At 28.8% G+C, this 14,123-nt stretch overlaps 1 protein-coding gene across 1 annotated transcript in view; it reads right to left on the reverse strand.

The window, feature by feature from the left end:
• The window catches only part of wnd (wallenda), a 102,805-nt gene that overhangs the window by 48,826 nt on the left and 39,856 nt on the right, over positions 1 to 14,123 (reverse strand). The window lies entirely within an intron of this gene.

The following is a 14,123-nucleotide window of genomic DNA, read 5'->3' on the forward strand; positions in this document are numbered from 1 at the left end:
CCAATTTGATATGTCTTATCACTAATTAGATAATAGAGTTAACTAATTGTTCACCGACCGTTGAAAAAAACACATCGCAATAACTCTGTTTTAAAACGTTGACTGACTTAAACACTTATGCACAATGAAGATGTTGCCTCTGTGATTCTCTTAGACCACTTAACTCATTTTGACCAAAATTCGACTTAACCACATATTCACTGGGGTGACAGATATATCACTATACCCTATATTTTGTCTGTGTATTTATATTATTGTATCAACAATACTTTTGGTGTAGAAACCCACACAATTTTTTTTGCACTTAAAATTTACATTTTTTTTTATTACTCAGCCGTATTGCCCATATTACATTACAGCGCAAGAAGATCAGTCATTGAAAACTTCATTAATATAGACTTGGTCGTGGCAACGATTTGGGCAAGGTTTTGTCCAATTATTGCTCTATTTCTAAGGGCTCTAATGTAATGCTTAAAGCTTTCCTCAATAAACAGTCTATCTTCTTATATTTTCTTGATAATAAAAAGTCACCTACATCAGGAACTACAGTTGACATCAACATAAGAATTCATCAAACGAAGTTTATAAAATTCCATTTCTATTTACCAACAGTAAAAGATGCAATGGCTCACAACGTAAGAAATCCAACTTCACCTCGAAGACTGAAACCCAGACAGCAAGACATTGAGCTATTATCTATTTTAACTAATAACCATGTACTTATTTATTTTTATTATTAACATTATAATTTTTTTTCACAAATTAATTTTTCATTATAAAGTCTGTTATTTATTTTATTAATTCTATAAATAAAATTTTTTTTTTCGTTAATTTTTTATCAATCTTCAATTACCTAATTATTATTATTATTTTTATAATATTGGAATTTGTAATTAGTGGGGGGAAATAGTCCGGCAAGTGAGTCTAGTGGTCCTTTTTGTCTCCTGGCGACTACTTTGAAGTTACCACAGCCTAGTAACCATAGCGGGAGTTTTAAGATTCAATTCTCAGGACAACCGATAAATAAATATAACCTGCCTTAGGTGGGGATCGAACTCGACACGAACACGACGTTTGGACGAATGGAGCGCTCCTCTAACACGAAAAGTATTTTTCAAATCGGAGAACTCCTGAAATGCCCCCTTCTATTTCTCCTTTGTATATTAATCTAGATTATTACGTTGCTCTGGACAACTGCAATAATAACTATGTTTATTTTCTTATTAAACTCATGTAATTTAATTTTATGGAGGCGGGTGAATGAACCGTAGCCATTGGCCACGCGTCAACAAGGGGTAGGTACTATACCAAGGCACCACATCATATTTCGTTGATAGGGGGTGGCCTGCTAGATCGGATCGATACCTCGACAGCTGGCCTCTCCCCACACCTTTTGTACTATCATTACTGCTGCTACAAAGTCAAAGTTATCAAAAGTTATAAAATTTATTTGAAAAAGGCATAGTTTTCATCCAAAAAGTATTATTTTTTAACTAAATTGTTTGATATTTATTTAATTTTGTTACAGCCACGGTCATACAGACGGAGTTGGTCGAATAATTAGAATGACACAAATGTAAGTATATATAAAAAAAAAAAAAAAAATTAAAAAAGAAAGGGAATATAGAAAAATCTTAGTGCAAAAAGGATAACAAAAATACTAACTAAAATAAAACTACTGAAAAAAAAACACTATGTAATTTTCAAGTATATAAAAATAATAAAATTATACTGTTTAAAACATAACTAACTAAAATATATAAAATAAAAAATAGAACCTATAAGATGTTTTTAGGTAAAAATCATAGTTACATGAACAAGATACATAGAAAATATTTAAAAAACATCTATAATTTAAATACAATCAGAATATTTTGTAATTGAAAAAATAAAAATAATACCACACAAACCCGTATTTTAACAATAATAAATTTACATACATTATAACAAAAAAACATATGGTTTACAGATTAGGTACCTAATGAAAATAGTTTTTGCCACTCAAAATTTAATAATGAATTATAATAATAATGAAACACTACTCTAAACTAAAGAGCTTTCTATCAAAAAATTTTTTAGTAAATCAGATTAATGACAATCATTTCATGAATAGAAATAATTTATTTGAACAGCTAGGTACAATAAAAATTTTAAAAAACTGTCTTTTCATGTCAACATTAGGCCCTGTAGCATCTTTCAATGCAATGGGATTTTAATTTCAAATTTTGGAATGAAAACCATTTTAAATTTTAAATATTAAAGAATACAAATATAAATTCTTACTATTACGATGAATAGCCAGTTAATCGATCTGAGGAGTAAAAATAATTTTTATAACTTATGATTATTTCTCTGAAAGAGTTTTAGTAAAGACACTGTCTTTATAAGTAGTGACAATTGCTATTTTTCTTTAATAAGACGAAGTGCCACTTTAAGCCATGAGTTATTAGAAAAAAAACTAAATTTGAGTAAAAATATTGACTAGGCAATGAAATTCATAGATTATTCTAAAAATTAAATTAAAACAAAAGATAAATGAAGGTACTAGTACAATATAACAGATAAAGGATAACCGAACGAAATCAAAATTAATTTAATTGAGGCAACATAAACACAAAAGGAGTTTGAGAGAATGAATTAAAAAAACAACGACAATTCAATTGAAAACAAATAGAAATAATCCTAAGGAGAATAGAATACAAAACAAGAGAATCACTATTAATTCTTACTGTGCAGTTGAATACGAAAGCATTATCAAGCTACCTAGGAGGAAAGGACAACTTGCCCCGGGCAATCAGGCTTTTTCGATCTTTTTAAAAAATATTACCGAGGCTTAGTAGAATAGTAGAAATGGTAATAAATATGTCATAAAACGAATAAGAAACAAAACTTTAAGATTTTAGGACAGATAAATCGTTATAGTTGATCGTGAATATAAGTATCTATCATAGGTTGATATAAGGACAGATAAATCGTTATAGGTAGGCCGATCGTAAGTATAAGTATCAATCGTAGGTTGATATAATAGTACAAGAGCCGGGAAGAAAAAAAGGCAGTTATCTCACCCCAATTTTTGATTACTTTAATGAAAACTAGGTATAATTAATAGTCAAAATTGATGAGTCAGCCAAGTATAGGTAGGGAGAATAAAAAATGGCGGCTGTTTCAAAACCTTAAAAAAACATTAATTTTTCATTCGGAGCCCTATATCTTAAAAACTAACGACAACACTAGAAAATCTAAGAGAACATTATTGAAAGAAGATTAAATGTGCCTAAATATTAGCCCTAAAAGAGCTACGTCTAATAGTTCTCGAGATATAGCTTTTTAAAAAGCAAAATATCTTAAAAATCTATTGAATGATTAGTGGTTAGTTAATTTATTTTGAGAAATCTATACCTCAGGAACTTTGTGACGTACAGATGTCTATTAGCACTCAAATTAAAGATAGTTTAATGGACTATAAAGAAGTTTATGACCTTTACCTTCGTAGGAATAGAATATTTCATGATATTTACTAAAATAAATTGATTTATAGTTGTTCGGACAATACATTTGATTTATGAAAAACTTTATTTCAGAAACCATTGGGCGTACTGATGTCTGCCAACGCTCAAATTAAAGCTAGTTAAATTTAATACAAAATAGTTAATTATCTTTGTAGAAGTAGTAGTTTTTATGATATTTGACAAAATAAACTCACAAAATGTTAATTTCTAGTTGTTCGTAGAAAATGTTGTACTATAAGTAGTACAATAAGCTTCAGGTTTGGACTAAGTCCTGACTCAATCAAGTTGGGTATCAACTGCTGTAAGCGACGGATTATCGACATTTTAGGTAATTCCATTTTTTTTTTAAAGTAATAAATTTAGATAAATGTTCAATATAATTCTCCACCAAATGATACAATTCAAGATTTCTTACCGGGCATCAGTATTTCTTTGTTCATTACTGTAAGCACAGTGGCAGCTTCAGTATTTTGTTTTGTTGTACGCATGTTTGCGTATACTGTAAAGATAAAAACTTTTTTTTTCATCAATCGTATTAAAAAAATAAAATAAATAAAGCCAATAAAATAAAACAAGTTAACGGCTAAATTATTGTCTATTATTTGGAGCATATAAGAACAATTGGCACAACACTAATACTGAACTGTTTAAATGCTTTCAGGTAATAATAAACGCTGAAAACCTAATCGTGTTATCGACCTAGAAAAGAACAATGTAATGCATGATTTTGAAACAGGAGGAGATCTCTGAAGGACAATGAAAAGGCATCACGTCCAATTTCAGAAAATGTTAATCAAACAGTAGTAATTCAGTAAAACAGCTTTGGTTTACAATTTGGTATTCGTAGGTTTTTGAATCTGTTTGAATGTTAAAAGTTAATAGTTAATAAATAATAGTTGACATTTTAAAATATAAATATCAGTATAGATATTTCTATAGTATTTTTCAATATTTTGTTTACATAATACTTATTGAAAGTAAATAAGTCAAGAATCGTTAAGTATATAAATGAACTATTTGTTATTGTTTTTCTCGATATTCTAAGAAACAACAAGGACACTTAGACAGTCGCGTAGATTCTGATTATACCAAGGAAACTATTTTCTCCATGGCCGAGAACGAGTTTAATCATCCATGAAAGGAAAAGTGAATAAATAAACAGAGAATATATTAATATCGGACTTGCATTTGAATTACTTAAACCATCTTCCGCAGTTAGTAGGAACAAAGTTGACCTTGTGTAAAAGGCCTTTTAAACAATATATTCAGATTAAGAAAAAGACTTTAAACTATTTTTAACTTTAAATCTCACATCTGTTGGACTTTAATTTGACAATAATAAATATTTATCTTTAAAAAAAAAAAAATCCTGTACCAAAACACTTCTAACCAAACCAGTCCACCAAAGTAATTTTGATCACATAGTAAAATTTGCCATGTACATTTAATTAGGAAATTCACAGATGTTTACAGAGTGTGGAATTATTATCTTGTTTAAATAGTTAATTTACAATCAATTATGGTACCAAGGTGACTTACCTTGTTTACTACATGAAACGATTGTGAATTTAAATCAAGAGTTATTCCTTTCCTCGTAAAATGATAAATATAAGTTTGAAATTTTAAATGCGTGAATTAATTGATACAAGAGCGCAGTTGTGATTCAATCTATCCCTTTAGAATAACATTTCATCTTATGGTTTCTTCAAAGAGATGTTGTTCGGTACACGCTTAGACAAGTTCCATTCGTACCCAAAAGTCTTGTAGTACAGGTAATCATCCGAGGTTAATAACTCAGGGAGATACATGTAAAGCCCTGTATCCTTCAGCAGTAATGACTTAAACTAAGTATAAATAATTCTAAGAGGCAGTCTCTCAATAATCCAAAATGTATGCATCTCTTAACTTTAGTTCAATGTGGATGACGAGACCATTCTAACCAGACTGAATGGAACAATCTAACACTGGTCCTCTGGTTCTTCAGAAAGACCGGTTGCTAAAAAGCTTAATGAGCACCAATCACTATACAACTATGCTTAGTAGACAAAACTGCTAAGGATCTATAGGGCTCATCATCATCGAATCTTCAATTTAATTTGTTAAAAGACACATTTCAGCATCCATTCTCGCACCAGTTACAAATGAACCTATAAAAACCCGAAACGTTATGTTATTTCTCTTATGGCTAAAACTAAACATGTGTAGATAGTTGTTCAGACCACTTAAAATACTCTAGTGAAGTTAAAGTAACCCTTACACCGCACCTGTAGAATTACTTTACTTCAACTTCATAAAAATATTTTAAATTATTTAAACCACTAACTATAGACTTTCTAAATGTTTAGTTTTACATAACATAAGCATATTCAGTGAAAACACTAAAAACAAAAATATTAGATTTTTTATTTTATGAATGAAACTAAAAATTTATATACAAAAAGCAAATGAGGAATACCTACTAGCGTTTAGTTAAAATATCTCTCTAACCAATGTAGTGTTGGTTCTTAAGAATGAAAGCATTTCAATATTTATTGTCCTTAAAATTAGCAAGCGCCTGCGAAATTCCCTTAGGCGTTGACAATGTCTTCTCGCCTTCCCAATACCTAATTAATTATTAGGGAAAATAATCTTTCTATTGGACCATTTGTTGTTGTAAGGGACTAAACAACTTCAACAATTATTATTAGATTTACGAGATTCAGTTTATCACAGATGATCTCAGCTTTTGTACGGGCTAATAAAAAGTTTTTGTTAATTTTACAGGGTATCATGTTTGATACCTCATACAAACGAGATTGAGAGGATTCTACTTACATTCGCTCATGAATCTAGTTAAATTCCTTAGTAGTTAGTTATATAAGGCAGTGAGTAGTTCATTGGAAAAGTAAAGAGCTACTAACTCCAAGGAACCCGCGTTCGAATCCGACTGGCAGATAATTATTATCTATTTCACTGTAGCCGTTTAGTCAGCCCTGTTAGTTTGAGAGCCCTCAGGGATTCTTTCAGCCGCATAAAGTGGGTACTCAGGGTAAAAATTTGGTGGTAGAGCGTGATTCTAACCAAATCACCTCCTTGCTCAACCGTTGATCTTGTAAAAGTACTTCCTTACAAAGTACTGCACCCGTGACCCATCATGGGTTGTAGCAGTACATTTTTTATTTCAATAGTTATCGAAATTATGAACATGTTTTTGTGAGATCGAAATAACCTTGATTTTTTTTTATTTAGATATAATTATAATTAGAAGTATCTTTTTTTTTTTTTTAAAATAGTAGATTAGTGGTTATTTTAAGGGACTAAGGCAATATAGGAAATAGGTGTATAGAAAAAAGTACATCCTACTAAAAAGGATGTCTCACCACCATAGCTGTAGATTTTAAACTGCAACCCTTTGAACTTTAACGTCCCATTCGTTGCAGAATTAACCCTTCTCTTGGAAAGAGATATTTCCTTTCATTCCAGAAGTCATACCCATCCAAACCCATTAGTTCTTAACCTCTCATTCATAACTTTATTATGGCAATGAAGGGGTAATTATCCCTAATAATTCTCCGAGGCGCTAGAAAAGAAGATGGTCGCGGGATCTTCTAATTGAAAGCAATTATTGAAGTACTATTGGTGGTTCTTTCCCAAGATTATCATTGCATTTTTTTTTATTTATACAGTTGTAATTTTCAATCATCAAATTAAAAAAAAAACTCTTGGAAAAAATCAATTTGTTTTTCATTTTCGGCTCTGACTAGAACTTGATTAAGAAATAACAACATTAAAAAATATTGAAAATTCAATAATATAGATGGTGTTAGGAGACGGTTGATTGAAATAGAAATTTAAAAAAAAATAAGAGGAAGATGTATTTTTTTACAACTAATAACGAAATGATTAATATGCTGTGTCTTGCTGTAACCCAATATATTTGGGCTGTATTGTTAGTAAAATAAATATTTTCCCTTCATACACGATGAAGGCAAAAAAAAAAAAACGCCAGTCATGTTTATAATTAAATTATAAGCTATAAGGTCTAATGTCATTTAATTGATAAATTAATTAAAAGACAAGGCCATTAAATTATTCCATATTAATATAAATTGACTCAACAAAGCAAATTGATACAGATAGGGACAGGTGTGGTGTTGAGAGGAAGACCAGATCCGGCAGAAGGAAGGAGAGCAGGTGCAGCCGTGGTCACGGTCAGATGGTCCCGAGTTCTCATCCCACAGTGTCCGGGATCTGCGTAGTCCCTAGGGATTAAAACTATCCATATCAACCTTCGAATGATATCCAAATTAAGTTCAACTTCTTAGGCGATAGGAAACAAATGTAATTTTTGAAAATCTACTTTAGACCCCACTTATCCCCACTAAAAGGAAAATAAATTCAATTTTCAGAATAAATTACAAGGGAATTATAGGAAAAATGAAAATTCAAAGATGGAAAAAGGAAAACTTAAAATTTCACATAAATGCCTTTTCACTCCAATGTTTGTTAGCATGGGCAGTCCTTGAATTAGAAGAATGAGTACGTAAGTCAGAATCGTTTTTTCCTTCATAATCAATAATGCGGTTATATAAAACATGCTGAAAGGTCTAAAAAAAAAAATCAAGATAAGGAACTTCATTTTAGATAAAATGATTTATAACATTTAGAAATATTAGATATCTTAATATTTTATCGGCAAGTATTAATTAACCTTTTGACTCAATTAATCTTTAAAGTGAAATATCTCAGCTGCTTTTGTTGTTTATTTACTCATTCTAACTATGTTGGAAGGTCGGGTTATTTAAGAAATTACCAGCCTTTTCTAACCAGCAACTGAAGGTCGAGAATTATATGGTTTTGCTAAGAAGTTAAAGTTCCCTTCTATGCTCTATGGCTATTAAACAGCTTAGTCAGTCACTGGCCATATAGCCTAGAAAATGAAATCAAAAGAAGACAAGAGATGTACAATCTTGATACAATAAATGACATACTTAGTTCATAAGATGGGGTAGATTAAACCCAGAACGGCATTGTAAAAAAGTAGAATAATAAAAAAAATAATGAAAGAAATAATCATGGATTCATTTGAAAGAGTAAAGTTTGAATCCAAAATAATAAAATAAAATATTTCATAATCTAATTGGTAAAATTCAAATATTTTTAAATAGTTCGAAAATCCGGTAACAATGTTGATACATTTTAGGTTATCTGGTGTCAATTAATAATAAATAATGGTCGACCGTTTTCTCCTTTTGTATTATTGAAAATACGCGCTTACTTGACATGTTGATGTATCGCTAGGATATTAGTGCCTAAAGATGTTTTTATAAGTTCGGACCATACCAGATCAGAGTTTATATTATAATATAATTATTATATATATATTAATATATTATAAATTATATATAGTTGAAACTAATAGCTAAAATTGTCATGGATACGATATTTGTTTATTAATGGTTCATTTATGAACAAAGGTCGAATCCACGGCAATTTTAGCTATTAGTTACAGCTATAGCTAATTTTTGCCTATCTCTAGACCTTAATGATTGGCTAGTAATTAAGTATGGCTGGGAAACAGTTTCTGATTCGTCTTATTATAATTTAGTTTAATTGAATTATGTCAACCCTATTGGTATTTATTATAAATATATTATAGCATAATATAATTATTATTACATTATGTACTTAATATAATATAGTTAAATCTTCATTAGGATATTGTCGGACCTCAATATCCAATAAATCCGTAAGTGAACGTTTTCTTGGTTTCCTGTTCGATAGCCTAAACTCAGCAACCACCTAACCTTTTTCATCACTGACTCCTAAAAATTAGCCAACTCTCTGGTAGATCTTCTCATTAAAATAAAGTAGAGAAGAAAAAATTATGTGTTTCTCAATTGATTTTTTTATTTTGACAAAATTAAATGTTTATAAAAATCAATGAGAAGGAGGTACTTCGTAAAATATTGAGTTGCAATACGGAGACTACAACTACAACAACAATGAGGCTTTCCCAAGATTATCTTACACAAATATATTTCATAACAACAATTATAAAAGCGAGGTTATCCTTCACAATTATGGACAAATCCGAGTAGTTGAGATAATTGTTAAGTATATTTCAGTAAAAAAATAAAAAAGAGAGAGACAGGGAGAAGTTAAAATGGAGGTTGAATCCCTGAAACGATTTGCGTTGGTTTTTTCCTTATTTTCACTTCCTTTACAGGGACAGACACCACAGGAAGTAAGGGACAAAGATTGAAACTGAACCTCGTGGACTCGAAGGGTTGAACCTAGTAACAGAAATAGTTGACATACTAACAGATAAATCTGGGATTGTGAATAAATATTTATTATTAATGATAAATTCAGGTTTTTTATAATATGTTTTGTAGTAAAATACTCCTCTGTTCTTATGATTTTTGTTGTAGAAAAAATTATAGTTTAAATTTCCGAGATTACATTACATGCAGCTACATTAACTTCAGTTGAAGGCTAATATATTTTATTACGATTATTTGAAAAATTATTATTTACATTATTTAAAAAAGGAATTGGAATCTATTATCCAATATTTTGTTATCATTCACTATAGTTGTATGGTTATTCAAACTATTGATTAATTTTATGAGCCCATTCCGTTCCCTCAAACAATGAATATTGATCAAACTTAGATTAGTAGTTCTGATAAAAGAGAACATGAGATGATTTTAATGGTAAAACATTGAATGTGTATTTTTTTTGTTTTACATCCAATCACTTTCATATCCGTTACAAGTATAATATATACTATATGATACTTGTAAAATCACAAGCTTTCTATCTGTGTTTTTGATAAAATAAATAAATAAATATTTTTTTGTATATAATAGGAATTAAATAATGATAAGGAAGAATACATTTTAGTCCTCCTATATGTATTCTTCCTCAAATTATTATTATAATTTCTTTCATATATTTTATATACAAAGAATTATGTATTTATTTATTATATTTTTGTATTTTCTCTATATATTTATTTTAATGTTTTGCCAATTTTCACAATGTTTGTATTTTATTTTTCATTTAGCCCTTACGAAGCCCTGCAAAGTGGGACGAAACGTTGGTTAACATAAATAGTTTTCTTTTACTCTACCTTTATTGACCGCCACCAGGGCTATCATCTTACATTTAATAAATTATTAAATGATTTCATCAGTTTCAGTTCATATTTTTAGTCTTATAGAGTAATGAGTAATCACGCATAGTAAAAAAATAAAAGTAATAAAAAATGGAACGAAAATTTGTTTTAATGGTACTTTAAAATTAGGGATCTTATAAGTTATATCTTCTTATTTTTTATATAACAAATTTATTTTATTACAATTAAGATATTTTTATAACCCTGGCCTTAGGAAGGACAATCAACTAAAAGACAAGATAATGTATTGTGTGGGGAGAGGTACTTCCTTATGATATGAAGTAATTCACAATTCGCTGAGGAAACGTACGGACTGATTCTCTTAAATTATAATAATATATATTCACAATAATTATAATAACGTCTTTAATATTAATTTTAAAACTAATTCCGTTTCAATTTTTTAAAATATGTCATAAGCAATTAGGAAACAATGAATGTCAGTATTTAAAAAAATAATGAATCTTATATAAGAAATGAAGAAAAAAAATGATTAAAACAGTATTACAATAGCCAAAAGGCTAGACAGTTCCATCTGGTATCTGACTTCCCAACGGAGCCACGCACTTTGGATCACCGGTATCAATGAAACTTTTTTTTAGTTATACAGGTTCGAAAAATATTAGACACATGTCCGAGGATTCTTGCCAATGTCCCCTAGGAGCCAAGAAAAAAAAATGTATTTAGCATATTTTTAGAATTTTTTCACATACCAACTTTGCTATTAATGATTATTACATAGCAATCAATTTGTTTTTGTGTATGATAAGAACAAAATATTATTTATCGTAGAAATGAGTTAAAGTGTGTAAAATATTACAAAAACTAAAAATGTTTGATCAAGTCAGATTCGGTCTTAGTGTTATTTGGGACCCTTAAATACTAATTTTCATGTAAATCAAAAATTGGAAATTTTTGTAGGACATTTTTTCCCGCCAATGTCCCGCGTTCACGAAATAAATTCGTAACTCCTCACAATTTTGTCCAAATCTAATGTAACTACAACTGTATTTCCGGTATTTTGGCTCATATGGATAGGTTTTAGATGTTATGAAAAAAAAGCCATTTCAAATTAAGTTAATTTTCTGAAACGTTTATATATATATATATATATATATATATCTGCGGTTCTAATAAACAAATTAAAGTAAACAAATAAGAAATTTTTGAACAATTAAGGTCCACTTTGTTCATTTCGTGCAATATCAACTTTATTTCTCCATAAAAAAATATTTTGTCCCACTTTGCTAGGTCAGTCGATCTAAATTATTTTATTATTGTGTTGCTGCTGTATGAGATAATAATATACCAATCGACCTCGGAAGTAAAATAACTTAAAAATATTGATAACTATATTAATTGGGTTTGAATTTAAACAAAATCTAAAAAAAAAAAAAAAAAAAAAAAAAAAAAAAAAAAAAAAAAAAAAATCGCAATATTATAAAATTAAAATGTCTTAGACCAAAAATTTGTTTTTTCTAAAATAGCTATTCAGACTTGTTTTTAGGGTCTTCAAAAAAATGTATCATTTAAGTCTATGATTCCACGTGCATAGTCTCCCCTCGGTAGACTTCCCGTTTTTAGTAAGCATAGTCAGAACTAAGTGGAATAGCCTGTTTTATACGATCACTAATTCAGTCATAGTTTCGGGCTGAACTAGTCAAGATCTGTTAGACTACATCTTTCATTTTAACAGCATCCACTGATTTTCACCCGAGTGCAAAATTTACTAGTCAAGACGAGATTTGAACCGAGTTCATTCAACCTTGTTCATTAAAATAGGACAATACTAAATGTTATTTTGGCTTTTAATTAATCAGTGTTTTTCTCCTTTAAACTTTTTTTTTTCATGGTAATATTTAATTTTAAGAGACTAGACACCATGGAGCTGAGAGCAGCGAACAGGATCTTAAAGGGAAATGCAAGAATAGAGTGGTAGTCCTCAACCTACTTAGCATAAGTAGCACTACACAGAAATGGTCATGTTGTACCATAATTCGTTAGCAATAAATTATAATAATGTTTTACAATAAATAATAATAATGACAAGTGTTTCTAGTTAAATGACAATTTTGTGGTTACAATAAAAGTTTTAAGGTTAAAATAAAGTATTAGGGTATACCTACATTTATATTTAGTAAAAATATACATAGTTGGATCACATGCATAAATATTTTTAAAATATGATTATTAAAAAAATGATCGGGATAATATAATTCGATAACTTGCAATGGCCTGTCACAAATTATTTATCATTATTCTTTAGAAAACTTATAGAAGATTGGTATTTTGCAAACAACAACTATAATTCCATTAATTATGATTAATTTTAATTGTGTTAAATAATTTTAATCAATTTATTTAGCTTATTAAATTAATGTTAATAATTTTAGTTTAGTCTAATTTTTTTTTTTTTTCTATTTCAATAACTAATTAATTGTAATTTTATTCACTTATACCTAATTAATGTCATCCATGAAACGGTCATTACATGTATTATACTCAAAGATATTTTTCTCAGCACTACAGAACTAATTTATAGAGTTTATACGTAATTATTCATACCAATGCATCTAAAATTTAGAGTAAAGTTGCACTAAGTTATATGGATCATAATTAATCCTGATAATTTATTGGGACTTTTAAAACAATCACCTTTTATATTAAATAAAATTTAATGAAGGACCTCTCACGTTAGGTATTAAACACTCAATTTACATGATGGTTGATATTAAACATGTTATAAGATTAGTTTAAAAAAAAAAAAATAGTAATTTTCTTAGTCTAGTAACTAAAGACTAACTAAATAAAAACTCTGTTCATCCCTGACAGTCTAAAAGCCCAAGAGGAGAAAAAGCTTAGTTATTTCACTTCAATTTTTTATTACTTTAATAAAAACTATATATAGTTACTAGTCAAAATTAATAAGTATGCCAACCATAGTTAGGGGAAATATAAAATAACAGTTGTTGCAAAACGTTAAAAAAAAAATTAATTTTTCTTTCGAAGCTCCATATATTTAAAATTACCTATAACATTTAAAAAACGTAATAGAGAATTATTTAATGAAGATCAAATTTGCTATATATATTAAAAGAGCTATTTTCTTTCCATAATTTCCGAGGTATACTTTTTAAAAAGCAACATTTCATAAAACTGTATTGAAAAATCAGTAGATAATAAATTTATTTTGGCAAAACTATATCTCAGGTATCATTAAACGTACATATGTCTATTAACACTCAAATCAAAGCTAGTTTAAAGCACTATAAAGTTTATGACGTTTATATTGGTTGGAGTAGTAGTTTGTCGAAATAATTGTTTTAACGTTTTGCAACAGCCGCCATTTTTTATTTCTCCTTAGTATGGTTGGCATACTCATCCATTTTAACTAGTAACGAACAATAGTTTTCATTAAAGTAATAAAAAATTGGGGTGAAATAGTTGATTTT

This window comes from Halyomorpha halys, unplaced genomic scaffold, assembly GCF_000696795.3.
Source record: "Halyomorpha halys isolate HHAL.00 unplaced genomic scaffold, Hhal_1.1 Scaffold409.1, whole genome shotgun sequence".
NCBI classification, from domain to species: Eukaryota; Metazoa; Arthropoda; class Insecta; order Hemiptera; family Pentatomidae; genus Halyomorpha; species Halyomorpha halys.